The sequence below is a fragment of the Rhinolophus sinicus genome, chromosome 15, assembly GCF_057876585.1.
Source record: "Rhinolophus sinicus isolate RSI-liver-muscle chromosome 15, RSI-T2T, whole genome shotgun sequence".
NCBI lineage: Eukaryota > Metazoa > Chordata > Mammalia > Chiroptera > Rhinolophidae > Rhinolophus > Rhinolophus sinicus.
In genome coordinates this window covers 110566778-110587319 of record NC_142515.1, presented here as the reverse complement: position 1 = coordinate 110587319, position 20542 = coordinate 110566778, and positions in this window count along the sequence as shown.

The following is a 20542-nucleotide window of genomic DNA, read 5'->3' as shown; positions in this document are numbered from 1 at the left end:
TCCCACATCAGTGGTTTTTACTGTCAAAAATTTCATAAGCTAAAATACCTGGCAAAAATTATTTCTACAAATGCCATCTACAGTATTCAATTTTATCATTTTCATTGTGAAATACACATTAAAGTGCATAAAGCAGTTATTCAGTATAATGAGTAATTATAAAAGAAACCTCCATGTGACCAACCAGGTCAAGAAACGGCATTGACCAGCACCCCAGAAGTCCCCCTGCTGAACACAACTTGCCCTCTTTTTTAGAGGTAACCACGATTCTAACTTTTGTGATAATCATTTCCTTGCTTTCCTCTTTTGTTTTATCACAGGCATGCATCCCTAAACAATACATTGTTTAGTTTTGCCCTTTCTTTTGAACCTTATTAAACAGAACAACATACTATGTATTCTGTTGTACTTACTGCTTTTGCTCAACATTGTTTTTAATCTGTGTGTTGTTCAGGTTGTTCATATAGCTATAATTTCTTCATTTTTTAATTGCTCTGTACTGCAGTGTTCCATAATTTATTTAGTGTATGCCATAATTTATTTAACCATTCTACTGTTAATGGTTATCTGGGTTTCCAGTTTGGGACTGTTATAAGCACTACTGTGAACATTCTTCATATATGTATTTCATCACGTCTATATCAGTTTCTGTATAGTATATACCTTGGAGTGGTTATGTGTTTCATAAACTTGAATAAATAATGCTGAACTGTTTTCTAAAGTGTTATAATCACACCAGCCATGTATGAGTCCCATGCTTCACACCCTCAACCGCACTCAGTATTACCAGTCCTTTTCAGTTTTGTCACTCTACTGGGTGTGTAGTACTGTGTCACTGTGGTTTGAACTTGCATTCCCCCTGGTTACTGATGCTGTTGAGGACCTTTTCATATATCAACTAGCCGTTTGGATTTCCTCTTTTGTGAATGTGTTATCTTTTTCATGCCTAATCTCTGAGATGCCCAATGTGGTATTGTCATTTGTTATGATTTAGTTTCCCTCAAGCATGTAAAAGCAATCTTTATTCTCTTGAATCGATGTATCTAAACTCTATTCTTTGTTGCTTTATAGGCAACTATGTAACAAATTGTTTCCCCAGCACAGATTTGTTTTTCATTTCGCAGTTTTATTCATTTTATAAAAGTCACAATAGCTTTTTTTCCCTCATAGCGTTCCTGCTAAAATACATGGTTAGTTTGTTTTTAATATCACTTATTAATATCAAATACATACCACCCATGTTACTACCTGGCAGATTTTCCCAACATGTTATTCTGTTTAATTGTTTTTATCATTCTCTTATCTGTCAATTCTTTATTTAGAATCAATGATATTTTAAACTGGTGGAAGATTTTTAAGTAACTTGCCCAGGTCAAATGAGCAAGTAAACAGGAAGACTGGATTCCAAGTCTTCAAATAGAGTACGTGTGCCATTTTATCACGTACTCAGTCTCGTGGAGCAGTAAGGTAAATTAATCCCATGGCCTATAGAATATTGTCCACTTCCACATTGCAAACCTCTTTTTCTACCATTGATTAGTTATTTTAAGACTAACAGCTTTAGGATCATAGTGATATGAATAAAAGTTAATAAATGCAAATCTTAAAGGTTAATATAAATGATGGTGCTAAAAAGGATTACATGGAAACTTGCTTTAAAAAAAGGTTTCTCCACTCTCCCCTTCATCCCTTATAGTTAGTCTGTTACTAGGCCCCATTGTCTCTTCAAAGAATTACCATACTTCCTTAATATCTGAGAAAAGAGTTACAAAAAAAGAAAGCAGTGGTTAGTAGTGTCCAGTGATGCAGGAAAGGCTCTTGGATCTGATGATCAGCTCCCTAATAATTTCATAATGCTGTTAAAAATGTTGGAGGATATCAGAACTTAACATTTTTTAAATAAGAACAAACCAACCTAGAACTCTTACCAACCGTTTGATGAGATTGCCTGTGTTACTTTTATTATTATCTGGGTTTGCAAAAAGATTAAAAATGAATGATAGATGACTTATAGTTTTAATAGAAAATAAATAAAATAACTGAATCACTTGAAATCTTTGATAATTTAACCTTAAATTTTCAGAAGAATCCTTCATTTGGTTTTGTCATAGTCACAAAGTATTTTTATCTAATCTAGCTATTTTTAAATTAATGAGTAAAAGCAGCATTAAAGAAATAACTTCATAAAAATGTTCAGGTAGGCTTAGATGTAACTTAACTCTGAAGAGCAAAGGCTTTAAAATGTTCTGGGTTGAAATTCAAAGTTCAGTTATTGAATTAACAGTAGGGAGTTGCCAAAGGTACCAAATACATAAATATTATTTGTATTTTACTGTGTTAACTGCCAAAAGGCAGTAATATATAGAAAACGAAAGGGTTAGAATATATAAGTATAGAATTTTCACATTTACTTCACCATTCAGTGAGCAAAAACTTACTTATCACCTACTATTTCCTAACACTCGACTAAGTGCTTACTGGACTTAAAATGTTTTAAAGAAAGCAGACCTTGTCCCTAGCTTCATAGAGCTTCCCGTTTAGTGCCTGGTACGTGCCAGGCTCAATACTTCACACCAGTCACTATCTAAGACTATTTGATCTATATTATCGTCTGATGATCATATTCATTGCATAAATGAGTCACTGCTTTCTTCTCTTGATAAGCAAATAAATGGCCATATGCCAAAAGCCTTCAATCCCATTATCATTTTTCATATTTTCGTGACAATTTTGAAAAAGAAACATTGAAAGAGTGATGGGTGTGTTTATATACCTTTCACCTAGAATCAGTCCTTGTTAAGATTTTGCTGTACTTGCTTTATGTACTTTTTCTGAACCATTTGAAACTAAGTTACAAACATCATGATGCTTCACTCCAAGTACTTCAGCAAGTATAACCTACAAAAAAGGATATATCCTAACCCCAAACTTTAATCAACTTTAAAAAATTAACAAAAATCTTTTTCTAAGTATAGTTCATATTAAATTTCCCTAATTGTCTCAATAATATTTCTTTCCAGCTTTTCTGGGATATAATTGACAAATAACATTGTATAAGTTTAAGGTGTAAAACATGATGATTTGATACAAGTACACAGTGTGAAATGATTACCAAAATTAGGGTAGTTAACACCTCACATACCTTTTGGTGTTTTTTTGGGGGGGTAGGGGGAGGGGTTGGCGTGATGACAACATTTAAGATCTACTCTCTTAGCAAATTTCAAGTATAATACCAACAGTATTTTTGATAGCTTGTGCCCTTCCCCAGGGCCAACCTGCATCTTATCAAGTTTCAAACATTGCATTTTTCAATCATATTTAAATTTAAATATTTTTAGAGAAACTAAAAACTGGACTCTCCAATATTTGGAAGTAATTGCTTTACATTATGTTTCTTTTTTTAAGTGTTATATATATATATATATATATATATATATATATACATATGTATATATATATACATATACATGTGTATATATATATACATATACATATATGTATATTTATATTTTTAGGGGTTTTTTTTTACTTTATTTTAAGTGTGTTTTTCCAGGACCCATCAGCTCCAATTCAAGTAGTTGTCTCAATCTTGTTGTGGAGGGCACAGCTCACAGTGGCCCATGTGGGGATTGAACCCGCAGCCTTGTTAAGAGCACCGCGCTCTAACCAACTGAGCTAACTGGTCATTCCTAAAATGTTATATTTTAAGTCTGCTAAGAGCATTATGCATGTTTACTAAAGAATGATCTCCCTTTCTTCAGTAGCTTTTTCACTCACCTTTGACATCACTTAATGTGACATTAGTAGTTGGGGAAATCATGCACTGAGACACTGAGCATTCCACTATTTTCCCAAAGTAACCTGTACATTTTCTTAAACATTGCTTCCTCTCACCTTTGCCCCATCATTCCTTCCCTAGAAGGCCCTGATCTGTCTCCCAGCCAAAACCTTTATTACCTCTTTCTTTTCTCCTTTATTTGTCCTAACATCCTAGGAACCCTTTCAAGAGGATCTAACATCACAATTCTTATACTCTACCCACACAGCCTCTGCTTTAGCAGAATCTGCACCTGGTTTCCTTTACCAAAACCCTTTCACTCGTAGTCCTTTGCCTCAGAACCACCACGGCACCCTGCCACCACTAGTGTGTACTTAGTTGATTCCAAAGGAAGGAAAGGACATAACACTTGTCAAGGACCTAGACCGTGCAGTTATTTCATTTAATCTTCACAAAACCCTGCAGAGTACGTGCAAGATACATGCATTCCTTTTCCCTCTTCCTGTTCACATAGCAAACCTGTGTTTCCCAGCCTTGTGGTTAGTGAGTCGCGCCATGTGATTAGTCTGACCAGTAGAATGTAGGCAGAAATAGTGTGTGTCACTCCCAGGCTTGATCCCTAAAGTCTCCCATGAGATAATCAGCTTGTGATTTCTAACCTGTCTACAATGCTTAGAAGCAAAAGATGTTAACATACTGATCACATGCTAGAAGAGTCCAAATTCCTTAGTTGCAGCTTGAAGGAATGCTATCTGACCTCAATCAGACAGTTAACTGAGCAAAATATAAAGTTGTTTTGTGTCAAATTGCTGAGTTTAATACCAAGTTTGCATTTAGAAACAAAGAATAGCAAGTCCTTATGTTAGTATTCTCTAATCTAGTGAGGTTGGGTTATATAAGCTCTTGCAACCAGACATGAGAATGCAACCCCCTTTTGTTTAACCGTTTTTATAGCAACGTGAGTTCCGAGTTCCAATCCAAAGTATAAAAATGTTAGAGAAAACAAAAGACTTAGGGATTTACTCTTCTGTGAAAGTACCACCACAGAGTAGAGTATCAGCACTCTCCAGGTTTTTATCGTAAGGCTTCCTTTTCAACAAATAGACTTCCATTTCAGAGTGAAGTTTCCTCAGGTTCTCCAGCCTTTTCTTCTAGGGTTGGCATTTCGTTTATTAACCAAATAAAACCTCATGACCTACCATCTTATATGCTATGAAAAGTTCAGAGCCAGCTCTTTCTACTGTGGCTGGTATCCTCAAATTATTTCAGAGCTTTTCCCATACTGTGTGTACACTCTTACCTCATCAACATAAGTCCGTTCTATGTAGTGGACTTTTAGGTTGAAGGGTAATAAACTGTTATTTGATTCTTAAAAAAAAAATAAAAAAAAAAAAAAAAAAAATATATATATATATATATATATATATATATATATATATATATATTCACAGGAAATAACTTCAAATCTGTGTCACATAAAACTGGTTCTAAAACTGTTGGCCAGTTGCAACCTTGGGGAATTTCTCACTGATTATGTCTCTCCTTAAGTCTCTTCCAATCACTCAACCCTCATATCCTCCTCACATATCTCCAGAGCAATCTCCTTAAACACAATATTCCTTTCACTTTGTGGAGCAAGGAATTCAACTCTCTTGTGTTTTGCAAAAAAACAAAAAACAAAAAAACCCCATCAAACTCCTAGTTAATAATGTATGCAGATGCAAATAACAGAAAATCCAACTGGCATAAACATGCAGAGGGTTCACTGTTTCTCTCAATAAAAATCCACTCGGAGGGAGCCCGAGGTTGGCACAGCAGGTCAATAAGGCCCTCACGTACCCAGGCTATTTTTCTTTCTTTGCCATCCATGTCAGGTTGACTTTTATCATCAAGCCTGTGACCTAATGAGTCACAAATAGGCTGTTGTTCTGCAGGAATCCCATCCACGTTGCAGACTAGAAGGAAGAGGAAAGGGTGGTGGCTCTATGAGGAAAAGCTGGTTGTTTTCCCAACATTTCCAGCACTCTTCTGTTTAGGTCTCATTGATGAGTGGACACCCCAAGATAAGTTCTTTTGCTGGGCATTGTTGCCCAAAGTGAGGTTGAAAATCTGTTAATAAAGTAGGAAAAAATAGATAAAGAGTAGGAAATTAGCAATGTCTGCCACTCTTTGTCTTGGTCTGTTCTGACTGCTATTAAGCTGTGGCTTCTAAACAACAGAAAGTACTTTCTCACCCTTCTGGAGGCTGGAAGTCTGAGATCAGGGTACCAGCACCTTAAAGTTCTAGTGAGAGCCCTCTTCCAGGTCAGAGTCTGCTGGTTTGTATCCTCACGTGGTGGAGAGCAAAAAGCAGCAACCTCTCTCCTAAGTCTGTGAAGGGCACTAATCCTATTTTTGAGAGGTCCAACCTCATGACCTCACGTAATCCTAATTACCCCCCAAAGGTTTCACATCTTAGTACTACCGTGTTTCCCCGAAAATGAGACCTAGCCGGACAATCAGCTGTAATGCGCCTTTTGGAGCAAAAATAAATGTAAGACCTGGTCTTATTTTACTATACTATAAGACCCGGTCTTATATAATATATAATATATAATATATAATATATAATATATAATATATAATATATAATATATAATATATAATATATAATATATAATATATAATATATAATATATAATATATAATATAATATAGTATAATATAATATAATACAATTAATATAATACTGGGTCTTATATTAATTTTTGCTCCAAAAGACGCATTAGAGCTGATTGTCTGGCTAGGTTTTATTTTCAGGGAAACACAGTATCACATGGTGGGGGGGCGGTGGCAGGCAGAGGATAGGATTTCAACATGTGAACGTTCAGTCCATAGCACCCTTAACACCTGTTAGAATGGCTATTAAAGATGTTTTTCTTAAAAGGACCTCCTATCCTGGAGATGAAATGTCACTGTCTAAATCCCAGAAATAGCTACTATTGGTTTTTGTTTTAAATAGCTATTTTCCCCATTGCTTTGCATACAAATATCAGTAATATGTAGAAGCCTCTTTTTTTGCTTCATGTGGTTTAAAATTTCTAGCAATTTAATGTCAGGAGCTTTTTTAAATAAATAATTTGTAATCTCCAGGTGATTGGTGTTAGTCTTTTACATCGTCATTGCAAAACACATCTTATTAGTGGCATTTTAAGCTCTTTTCTAAAATATTTTTCAATTACAATTGACATGCAACATTATATTAGTCTCAGGTGAACAACATACTGATTAGACATTTATAAAACTTATGAAGTGATCACCCCCATAAATCTAGTACTCATCTGACACCATACATAGTTATTACAATATTATTGACTATATTCCCTATGCTATACTTTACATTCCCATGACTATTTTGCAACTACCAGTTTGTACTTCTTAATACCTTCTCCTTTTTTTCACCCATTCCTTACCCTCCCACCTATGTGGTAACCATCAAAATGTTCTCTGTATCAATGAGTTTGTTTCCATTTTGTTCATTTATTTTGTTCTTTAGATTCTACATATAAGTGAAATCATATGGTATTTGTCTTTCTTGGTCTGACATTGCACTAAGCTCCTTTTTTAGACCCATGTGTAACAATGATTAAATACTCATTTCCCTTTTAAAATCAAACAGCACATATATAAAAATGTGCTCAATTTCACTACCTATTAAGGAAATGCAAATCGAAACCACAGTGAGATACCACCTCACACCTGTTAGAATGGCTATTATCAATAAGACAAGAATAACAAGTGTTGGAGAGGTTGTGGAGAAAAAAGAAGCCTCATACACTGTTGGTGGGAATGTAAATTAGTACAGCAACTATGGAAAACAGTGTGGAGGTTCCTCAAAAAATTAAGACTAGAATTACCATATGACCTATCATTCCCTCTCCTGGTTATCTAACCCAAAAATCTGGAAACATTTATTTGTAAAGACATATGTACCCCTATGTTCATTGCAGCATTATTCACAATGGTCAAGACATGGAAAAAACTGAAGTGTCCTTTGATAGATGATCAGATAAAGAAGATGTGGAATATATACACAATGGAATACTACTTACTCAGCCATAAGAAAAGATGAAATACTGCCATTTGTGACAACATGGATGGATCTCGAGAATATCATGCTAAGCAAAATAAGTCAGATAGAAAAAAGTCAAGCACTATATGATTTCATTCATATGTGGGATATAAAACTGAAAGCAACAAATGAACAAGAAAAATAAACAAAAATGTATAGCCACAGGTAACAGTTTAGTGGTTACCAGAGGGAAAGGGGGAAGGGAGGAGATAGCAAAAGGGTAACGGGGTTCAAATATATGATGGCAGAGAAGATTTGACTTTGGATGGTGAACTCACAGTGCCATATACAGGTGACGTATTATAGAATTGTATGCTTGAAACCTATATAATTTCATTCACCAATGTGACCCAATAAGTTTAATTTAAGAAATCAAACAAGGGTTATATTTATTTATTTTTAAAACAATATGAAACAGAAAATTTCCAAGTATAGTATAAAGAACTTTTTTGTCTTGAACCATTTGGGAGTAAGTTGCCAATCTGATGCCCCATTACCCACAAATACTTAAGGGAATAGATGTATGTCAGACATTCTCCCACATAATCACAATACAACCATCAAAATCAGGAGATTAACATCGATAATCCATACTACCTAATCCTGAGGCCCCCATTAAATTTCATCAATTGTCCGGGTAATAGCCTGGTTAGCAAAATAAAGGCTACACTTTAGAATGTTTGTTGCATTGTCACATTTCTTACGTCTCCTTTAGTCTGAAATGTTTCCTCAATCTTTGATTTTCACGACCTTGATTCTTTTGAAGATTACAGCTCCTTATTTTGTGGAATATCCCTCAATTTGGGTATGTTTGTGTTTAGCAGGAATGTCACCAAAGTGATGTTGTGTTCTTAGCGTCTCATCAGGTGACGTTCAATTTCAATTAGTCCTATTACTGATAAAGTTCACTTTAATCACTTGGCTAAAATGGTGTCTGGCAGGCTTCTCCACAATGAAGTAACTCCGAAATGAAGTTACTATTTTTTCTATTTGGAATTAATAAGTATATGATTTTGTGAGGAGATATTTTAAATCTAAATAAATATCCAATTCCTCATCAAATTTTAATTTTACTCTTTTATTTATATCAGTATGGACTCATGGTTTCCTATTTTGTCCAATGGATTATAATCTGTTACTATTATTATTTATTTTGATGCTTAAATTGTCCCATATTCAACCAGTGGGAATGGCTGCTATGTCATTTTGTCCCATCATTCTTTGAATATTTTCTTTTTTTCTAACACACACACACACACACACACACACACAAAAGTTTCAGTCTCATGTTGTACTTTCCCTGGCCAGTGTTGGAATCGGCCATTTCTCCAAAGAACAGTATTACCAAATAAAATAGAGGTTAATCAGGTAAATTTGAATTTCAGATAAATAATGGCGTATAGATATGTCCCATGCAATTTTCTTATTTACTAAATATTTGCTGTATTTTTATATATCTGACACCCTACTAAGGAGTCCTGGTTCCTTTAAAAAGCCACGATCTAGGTAGGTCTGCTGGTTGCATTTGGGTTCATAGCTTTTAGCAATCTTGATAGACAGAGCTAGGGAACATTTGTACACACACACACACACACACACACACACACACACATACATTTACATCTATATATATCAACATCAATGCCATATAGATATAGACACATTGCAATCCATGAGTTCACACTAATAACTTCTAATTTCAATCCAACACTTGAGGTTTTATTCTAGTTTTCTCCATTTCCTTATGTATGATTTCATTCTCCTAGGGTGACAAACCTGGCTCACTTTATCCTTAATACATTTACCTAATTGATCAATCCTTTCGTATAAAACCAAACTCGCATTGCTGCCACTGCCCACGTCCCTGAGAGGAGGCCCTGCCGCTTATGCTCGGACCCCTGTGCCAGGCTATCCCCATGGGTAGACACCCTCTTCACCCAACTTGGGCTCTGCCACCTCACCACAGGCTACCCCACAGCATGGGTCCCTCTTCATCTTACGTGGGATCTGACATCCCCACCCCTCCACACCTCCCCACCCCCACCCCCAGCACACCACCCCGCTGTCCGGATCCTCTCCTCTCCCTGCTCAGGATTTGTCACCACACACCAAGCCATCCTCATGTGGGGGCCTCCTCAGACTGTTCAGAATCTGATTCCACACCCATCCTTCCTTCCTCTCTGTCTGTACACTCCCCTCACTTTGCTCTGAGCATGAAAGTCTTCTATAGAAGTGATGCTTAAGTATGAAATATTACATTACTCTTATTACTCATAACACAAGTTGAGGTTTTCAGTGTAAAAGAGGCTTTGACAGAAGCAACCGCAAAAATACTTACTTGGGGATATTTCTAATCATTTGCATTGAGCTGATACTAACCATTACTTATTGACTAATAATAAAAATCCAAGAAAAGCCAAAATTAGAAATGTAGGCTACTGTTCAAAAATATGTTTGTCTCCACTTCCTCTCAAAAACCCTCTAAAATAACAGTCAAAGAATAAAAAGTACAAAGAGGACAGGGAGATGAAATGATAGCAGAAAAGAGATGTCCAAGAAATTTCTAGAAGATAGAAAGTGGATAGACAAGGGGTAGCTAAGAGATAGGAAGCTAAAACTTAAATTCCCGCAATGAAATGTCCAGCAATAACCAGCCAATTCCTCAGGTAGAACCCTAGAGAATGTCCAAACTTGAAGTTATTAATTGCCTCTGAAGGCACAGGTACAGGGTAAAGCAGAAAAAAGGCTTTTTCTGAAACATAAATGGACAGCCAAGGATCGCCAGACACTTAAGGAAAGTCCAATGTTAAAACAAAAAGAAAATTAACCTGGAGAAAACCGAGACAATACAGAAGAAGAAAAGTATCAAAGATTATGATAAAATTTTATTAAGAGGAACAGCATGAGACAGTGGTATGTGGTATGAGTGCATGCATGTGATGGTGGTGGTGGTGGTGGTGGTGGTGGTGGTGGTGGTGTGTGTGTGTGTGTGTGTGTATGTGTGTTGAGATCATTAATGATTCATCTTTAATAATAGTAACTTAGATGATATCTTGGTTTGAAAAATCATGACATATCTGTATCAGCATGTGATTTACATGCAAATACTAAGGGGGAAAACCACCTAAAGAGTTGAAAAGCTTGCCTCTGAGGAAGCCACGTTAGATGAGGGGAAAGGCAGGTGACTCACATTTTTCTTTTCTTTCCTTTTTCTTTAAAACAAGTCCATATATTACTTTGATAAAAACAAGAATTTAATTTAAAAATTAAGTTTGTATAGATTGAAACATCTTAATATAGCACAATCTGCAAAGAAGCAGGTTGTGGCGGAAAGAACCAGAATTTGACACTTAGATTCAATTCAATGGGCAATTCTGCCCTTTCACCGCTCACGTAAGTCTATATGAATCTTAATCTTTGAGATTCATTTTGTACATTTATAACTTAGGGATAATAATACTTGTTCAACTGTATTAGTTTGCTAAGGCTGTCATAACACATAATGCCATAGATCAAGTGGCTTAAATGACAGAAATTTATTTTCTCACAGTTATGGAGGCTGGAGGTCCAAGATCAAGGTGCCAGCAGGGCTAGTTTTTCTGGAGGCCTCTTTCTTTGGTTTGCAGTTGGCCACCTTCTCACTATGTCCTCACATGGTCTTTCCCCTGGGAGCTCATCCCTGAGGTTTCTTCCTCTTCTTCTAAAGATATCACTCAGTTTGGATTAGGGCCCTATACTAACAGCTTCATTTTAACTTAATCACCTCTTTAAAGACCTTATCTCCAAATACAGTTACATTCTGAGGTTCTAGAGATTGGGATTTCAGCATATGAATTTTGGGGGAACACAATTCAGCCCATTATACCAACCCACTACTTTCATTCATCTGTTACGATTTAGTGGGGCTCCCTTAATGTTCCAAACTGTGCTAGGTACTGAGGGTTGAAAGAGAGGATCAAATGAGATAATGGTATTTTGGAAACTAACTTAAAATATATATATAAAAAAATAAGGCATAGCTCACCCAACATAATGCTTTGTTTACAGGAAATAATTAAGTTGAATGAACTCAAGTGAGAAAGATGGAAAATTTCTGAAAAGGGAATAAATGGGAAACATGGGGAAAGTTATTGAATAGCAACTATTATTTCTTAGGCACCTGATATGTGTTAGTCACTGACTATAAAATTTATGTAAACCATCTCATTTAATCATGACTACTACCATGCTGTTCAATATTATCAAAATCTTTTTACTGGTGAGAAACTTATCACCCACGGACTCAGTAACTTCCTTAAGGTTGTACAGCCAATAATTGGCTTGTATTTGGAGCTGATGCCAATGTCTGGTACTGTACTCCTTCCTCTACTCTCTACTGTGAGTCTCAATCAGCAAGGAATTATGGCTAGTCTTTATTTATTTAAATTATTTTTGTTAAATATTGAATACTTTGAAAAAGTGTCATTTACGTGTACAGAGAATAACGATAAAATAAACACATGTATATTCACCATCTGGCTTTAGAAAGAGAATATTCAATACCTTAGAAGCCCTGATATATACCTCTTTCCATTTCTCTTCTTTTTCCTCTTCCTCTAGAACCGTTAATCTAGTTTTGTGTTTACTAACCTAACACACACACACACACACACACACACACACTCATTTTCATTTTGTATGTTTTTAAAATCTAAATAAATCATGTGTTCTCCTGGGACTCACTTTTGCCCCCATCAACATTAGGTCCCTAAGACTTACTGAGGTTGATGTACGTGGCCATAATTACATCCCATCGCCTCTCATGGTCTAGTGTTGCCAACCTGGCCACTAGAATCCTAATATTCCCATTGACTCGGGGGCATCTCTTACCATGAATCTTGATCTAGAGGACAAGCAATTCTGAGCTTCTCAGAATGTATTAGTACATTTCTTATCACTTAAGTGAAGGGAGTGTCCTTGGACGCCTCCCAGAGAACATTTTTAGCTGGTAGATGCTCTGGTATTACATGATAAATGCATTCTTGATTCAAACCTGTTTGAATTCTTTTACCCCTTTCTTCTAAGAAATTTCAGCATCTCCATCTCTTCATTGTTTTCAAGCTTCAAAGAGCCATTCCTGCAATGTACGAGGTACAGTTCCAGGCATTCTACCAGGCTGTTGTCTTGAGTCACTGGATATGCACCCCTGTCAATAAATTCTTCCCCACTCAGCCTTGTAGTCTGTCCTCCCTGATCCAGCACATTTAAGATCCAGGCAAATTCTTCCAGTTTCTGCTGGTATTCACCAGGTTCTGCGGTGCTTTTGGCGAATAATCCCTTTCTTCACATAGCAGTATTCCTGTGTTTGGCTCGTAGTAAGACTTTTAATTATTAGTCTAGAAGCAATAAAAGGAGGCAGGGAAAGATCTTACAGACAAGCATCATCTTGCAAGGCATCTGCCCTAAGTAAATTCTTTGCACAATCTCCATGCAGTTGGAGACTGGTTTCCTCTAGCAAGAGAAAGAGCTCCAGAGAATTCTGGTTCAGAGTATACAGCAGAGTCTGAGGAGTTAAGTCCTCAATCCCATCCACCAAAACATCTCCATCCAAGAGAGGTGTCAGGGCTCCTCTCTGTCCCTTTCAGTTTCCTGACAGCATAAGAAACCTTCAGGGCTTGAATTCAACATTTTTGGTTTTTTTTTTAGCTCTGTACTTAAGATGTAACATGAGGTCTTATTTTTCAGTTCAGTCTACACTCTATAGGAGGTGAGACTCCCTTTAAAAGATACCACTGATGATTTCTGGCTTTATTTCAACCCATATTCTAAATTAATAGTTACCTGATCTGAGCCTGTTGTTTCCTTCCTTCATGGCTCCTCTAGCAGTTAACAACAACAAACCAACTCCAAAATTCTAATAATTACCATTGCCCCCCTCCACAAATCTTTCAGTTCAGGAGTTACTCTAAGCTAGTGCGTTTTCTCCCACCTGCACGCCATCCCAATTCATCACAGGTAAGATTCAGTAATAGTGACACTACAGCATGCAGATATTATCATGACCTCACTGACCAACAGTAACGAGAGCTTTGTTGCCATCCGATCAGCAAGAGATCCAATTCTAGAATCCGTTCTGAGGGTCTCCTTCCTTGTATCACTTCTAGGACCTACCGACTTAGGCTGGGTTCCTTTAAAACAGGATCTGAGTGGAAGAGCTATGTTTGAAATGTAAAACATGATACAGGGAAGTCCTGTTAGAGGAGTGGAGAAGTAAAACGGAAGGAAAACATACAGAGCACTTTTATGAGGAGGGTACCACTGAGGACAACTGTGGCTCAACCCCACAGGGAACATCTGGGAAACAAAGAGACAACACATCAAAGTTGTCCTGTGCAAGGAGGCTGGGAAGCTGGGATGTTGCCCTTCAACTCCCATTTGCCATTGGCTGAGGGCTGCTCCCCAGGCGTGGGCTTGTCCACATATAGAGAGAAGCCCTCAGGCTACAGGCAGGGAGTCACAAGGGTTTCCATTAAAGTTGCCTTGTATTGGATCATCCCAGAGTGTCCAGCAGATGTGGGCAGGACACCGATGGCTGTCAGATATACCTTCCTTGACTTCCTGTCTAAAATAACACACACCCCTTCATTACCCTTTCCCCTTCCATTGCTTTCTTTTTCTTCAGTAGGATTTCTACCCGGCATTCTGTTCTATTTATATTTATTTATAGCCTCCTCCCCACACATGCACTAGATTGTAGGCCAAAGACTTCATGTGATTTAGTCGTTGCTATGCCCCATACCCAAACATGGCATGTTTGTACCTAAAACATGGCATAGACACAATAAATATTTTTGAATGAAGGAGTAAATGAAAAGAAAATAATATTTGTAATATGGCTTGAAAACAGCCTCTGTGGTTAGGAAGTCAGGAAGAAGAAGAAGGTTAGGGTTTTAGAAGAGGGGCTCTTTGAGCAGAGTCATGAAGATGTGCATGAGTTTGTCAAGGGAAACAAGCATGGGAAAGTTGTTCCATTCAAAACCTTTTCTGTCTCAGTTGATTAGAAGAAAGCCAGCTAATTCCTTGAGAAAGAATGATAGAATTTTAAAAGCCAATGCTTTGAGAAAAAAAAAAAACACCTACTAAAATAATCAGTTCATGCAAGGATTATTAATGGATCTTAAAACTATTAGGAGAAAGTTAAAGGCAGACAAGATAATCACTTGTTGATAATGTATATGCCTTCATTTCTTTTGGGTCAATATCCAATAGTTGAATACCTGGGTAGTTTGGTTGGTATATGTTTAACTTTTTAAGAAATGGTTTAACTGTTTTTGAAAATGGTTGTATAATTTAACATTCCCACTAGCAGTACACAAGAGTTCCAGTTGCTCCACATCCTCCCCAACACCTGGTATCGTCAGTTTTTTGGTTTTTGTTTTAAATCCTATTCATTCTATTATGTGGATGGTGGTATCTCATTGTGGTTTTAATTTGCGTTTTTAATTTTTATGAAGTCCAATTTATTGGGGGTTTTTTCTTTCATAGTTTATGCTTTTCACGTTGTATTTGGCAAAGAAATCTTTGCCAAATCCAAGGCTACTATGATTTTCTCCTCTGTATTCTTCTGGAAATTTTATAGTTTCAGTTGTTTCATTTAGGCCTATGATCAAATTTAAGTTAATTTTTATATATGATGTGAGGTGAAGGTCGAGATTCATTGTTGCTGTTGGTTAATGTATGCTTATTCTAAATCAAGTGTGGGTGATGAGATTGAATATAGAGAGGACATCAGTTAGAGATTTAAAAGTAGGAAGGAGACTTGGTGATTAATTATAGCCTAGATTTTCTAGGACTGTCCCAATTTTTAATTTTCTGTCCTTTCCCTTCCCCCCAACTTTTGTTGTAAAAAATTTAAACATACAGAGGAGTTGAAAAGAACTTTCGTAAACTTTTATAAACACTTTTATAAACACCCATATACCTACCAGGTAGATTCTACAGTTGTTAAAGTGTTTCCATATTGCTTTAATTGCCTTTCTGAAACACTTGAATGAAAATTGCAGAAACCATGACACTTTACACCTAAATGCTTCAACATACAATGTTAGGATATTCTTCAGTATAAAAATAATGTCATTTTCACACCCAAGAGAGTTAACTGTTATCCCCTATTGTCATGTAATATCCAGTCCTATTCCAATTTTCCCTAGTGTCATCTCTGGTGTTTTCAAACCAGCATCCAATCAAGTTTCACTCATTGCATTTTGTTGTCATGTCTCTTTAGTCTCTTTTAATCAAACATTCCTCCACCCTTTTTTATAATGTGCCTTGTAGAATGTACCATAATCAGTGCATATTGCATAATTCCATTTACACAAAAATCTGAAAAATGCAAACTAACCTATTGTGATGGAAAGCAGATCAACCATTACCTGGGGATAAGGCAGAAGGCAAAAAGAAGGAGGGATGGATTGCAAAAGCCTCTGGGAAAACTTTCAGTGTGATGATATGTGTATTTTTTTATTGTGGTGATGGTTTCAGATATATATACAGAAGGTGCCAAAAAACTGTGTACACATTTAGAGAAAGGAAAAAACTGTATTAAAATTGTATTATAGGGGCTGGCCCAGTGGCTCAGGTGGTTGGAGCTCCATGCTCCTAACTCCGAAGGCTGCCGGTTCGATTCTCACATGGGCCAGTGGGCTTTCAACCACAAGGTTGCTGGTTCAACTCCTAAAGTCCCGCAAGGGATGGCGGGCTGTGCCCCCTGCAACTAGCAATGGCAACTGGACCTGGAGCTGAGTTGTGCCCTCCACAACTAAGATTGAAAGGGCAACAACTTGACTTGGAAAAAAGTCCTAGAAGTACACACTGTTCCCCAATAAAGTGAAAAAAAAAGAAAAATTGTATTATAATACTCTCTCTCTCTCTCTCTCTCTCTCTCTCTCTATATATATATATATATATATATATATATATATATATACATATATATGTATGTGTGTGTATATATATATATATATATATATATATATATATATATACATACATATATATATACCGATAACAAAAGATGAATACAAGTCATGTGTATACATTTTTTTGGCACCCTCGATATATATACTGATAAACTATACATTTTAAATGTGTATTTATTGTATACTAATTACAACTCAACAAAGCCTGTGAAAGGTTGGAGGGGAGCAGAATGTACTATTGAAAATATAAGACAGAAAAATTTAAATTGGGATTGTCCTGGAAAATCCAGGCTGATAGTAATTGTGCTCAATATCAATCACCACGTCTTTATCCTACTTGCTTCTAAATTTCTCTCTGATACCCTATTTTCACTCACATCACTTTACACTGGGTTTAGAAGAGGAGTAAATCTTAAACAATAGCAAAAATGCGTTTTAAGTTTTAAACTACTTATATGAAAGTGCTTGAAAATGATTTAAGAAAACACTGAAAATGAATTTTAATTTAAAAACCGAAAGAAAAAAAAAAAGAGTTTCAGTAGCTCCCCCCTTGCCTCCTGAATTAAATATAGAGGCCGTTCCCAAGAGGATCTAAATTTCTCTTTTCGGCTTTTTCTCCCAGTCCTACTTTGTACACACAGCCTGTTCCCAGGTTGATTGGCCTGCCTGCTATTTGCAGAGCCCACGCCTGCATGGCTGATGCTTTTGTCCCTGTCGTCCTTTTCAGGACCAGGACCAGGATGCGGTAAGGGAAGCAGCGATCACCAGAGATGCGGATTTTAAGAAGGCACCACAAAACTCAGTCAGCAAGTATTTTCAAACCAGTATCCAGTCAAGTTTCACTCTTTGCATTTGGTTGCTATGTCTTCTTGGTCTTTTTAAATCTAGAACATTCCCACTACCTTTGAAAAAATCTTACAGAATATACCATATCCAGTACCTATTGAGTAGCTCCACTTTACATTTATAGTATATAATATTTTATATTAACGTGTTTAAAGTCAAAATTAGTGCAAAATACACATGCTGTCAAAAACGTTAATAAAGACAGGATGAGGATGACGCGTTGCCCCGAGGCTCCGGCTCCAATGTGGCTCTAGGTCTCAGGCCCCCACTGCCTGAGGGGAAGCGCTCGCTCATCCTGTTCCCCTAGCACCCCGTCCAAGGGCCTGGCAAGTCCTCTGCACCCATTCACCCGACTACAATTTTCTGCTCCTTCCGTGTATTACTCCCCTCGTTAAAGGAAGGACAAAAAACAGCAGCTATGATTAAGACGTCTAAGGATAGAAGGCTAATGAAGGAAAAAAATATATACCAGGTGTGTAATCAAAGAGAATACAGATTGTCTCCAGGACAAAGAACGTCACCTGCTTTCTGCATGTGAAGATAGACCACAAGGGCAAAAACAAGCTATTGTCTTAAATAGTTCTCATTTCAAAATTCTCTTTTTTATGCCAGTAATAATCATCCCGAATAATTGAACTCCTCATGCCCCTTTCTGATCCTACGCGGAGAACTTTTTGTCATAAACAGATATACATTCTTGATATAAAATGAATATAGTATATAAAGCCCCTTTCCACATTCAGTTATAGGCATCTTTTGCGGTAGGGATGAGAAGAATTGTCAATTTGTGGGCGCTCACGTTCTTTGTGATTCAATAACCATTTTGACAGTCCTCTTCTGCGGGCCCAAGACTTTAAAATAAAAATCTGTGAAAGTATTCAGTGACAAATAGGGTATCTCAGTATTACCATTGTTTTCCTGTATTAATCAGAGATTTAATTATTCAGTTCATTTCTTCAGGCATCTTGATTTCATCATATGTAGTCTATTTTCTAATCTGGATAAAACTGGTTTGGTTCTCATGACTCTGTAAATACATATTATAATATAGAAAACCTCAAGTCTTAGAGAGAGAGAAAAACCCTAATATAACTTACTGATCTGCTGTACATTTTCATATTCTTAGCAGTATTCTTTCTAATTGTATATGTAATGCGGCTTTGTTTGGTAATACAGTCTGCTTTTTAACATTATCTGGTCTTATCAGAAAATAAATACAAGAAGAGTTCAAATGGCTTAAGAAAGTACTCCATGTGTAAAAGGATAAATTCTTGCCCCTTACATTAGGGTAAATTATGTCCCACATTCACTGAAAACTTAAAACTACTATTAATTATAAGGGCGATCCATCTCTTTAGTTCAATCTTAAGAGTGAACAATAATAAAAAACAACAAAAAAACTTAAAATATTTTTTAATAACATAGAACTGACTAGATTTCCTCGTTTTGTTAATCCAATTAAATCTATCACATACAAAATGCATCTTGCCTATATCAGGGGAAGAAACCAGCTATATGGCTTGGAGGATGCCTTATATTTTCATTTACACCAGTATTACTGGTGATTCATCAATTATATTGTGAAAGTTTAACTACAATTTTAGATTTTATTACTGACCATAAGCAGTAAGACATTAATACATGGTAGTCATTTGGTAGGGAGGATGATCCAGATATGCTCCTAAAAAAATAGGTAGAGACCAACTTTTGGGGGCATCTGCCTTTCTTGGGCTTCATCAGATTTTGAAATCCAGAATTAGAACAGGATCTGCATTGTGCACCAGAAGGGCTTATTCCTTTTACACTAAGGAGAGGAACTGGTTAGTCAGGAACATGGTAAATCACTTGTGGGTACATTGGTCTCCTCACAGTTGACAATGTAAGCAACTGATTTCCTCAGGGAACAAAGAGAAGACCTTCAACATAGCAGGCACAGTACTCGTTGCCTGCGGAAAGCTGTTAATGCTGGGTGCTGAATGTCTGACAGCTTCCAAGCTTTGATCAAGGAGCGTCAGTGATCTTGCTTGTGTTGTCTACTGCAATATACTCGGCACCCATCGCTCTGCCTGGCACATAGTATATGTGTAATACATAGTGTTGATGAATTTTTAGAAGTCTATAGCCTTGAAAATACAAGGAGGAATCTTAAAAGCATATTGCTAAGGGAGAGAAGCTAGTTTGAAAAGGGTACATACTGTATGATTACAAGTGTACGACATTCTGGAAAAGGGTAAACTACAGAGGCTATAAAAGATCAATGGTTGCCAGGGCTTCCGGGGGAAGGAGGGAGGGAGGGATGAGTAGGTGAAGCATAGAGCATTTTTAGGGCAGGGACACCATTCTGAAATTTTTCCTTTTTTTAAAGGAGGGCACAGCTTGCAGTGGCCCACGCAGGCATCGAACCGGCAACCTTGGTGTTATCGCACCACGCTCTAACCAACTGAGCTAACTGGCCACCCCCAGGGACACTATTCTGTATGATACTGTAATAGTAGATAGATGTCATTATATATTTGCCAAAACCCATAGAATGTACAATACAAAGATTGAGCCCTAGTGTAAACTATGAATTTTAGTTAATAATAATGTATCACTATTGGCTCATCAATTATAAGAAATGTGTCACACTAATACAAGCTATTAATACCAGGGGGAACTGAGGAGAGGGTAGGGGTGTATGGGAACTCTTTGTATTTTCTGCTCATTTTTTTCTGTAGATCTAAAACTATTCTAAAAAATAACATCTATCAATTAAAAAAAAAAATTCTATGAAGCTGTCATGTGCCCCTGACTTCCAGGATAATATAAAAAGAGCTTCCAGAAACCAGGTGCGTGAATGAATGAGATATT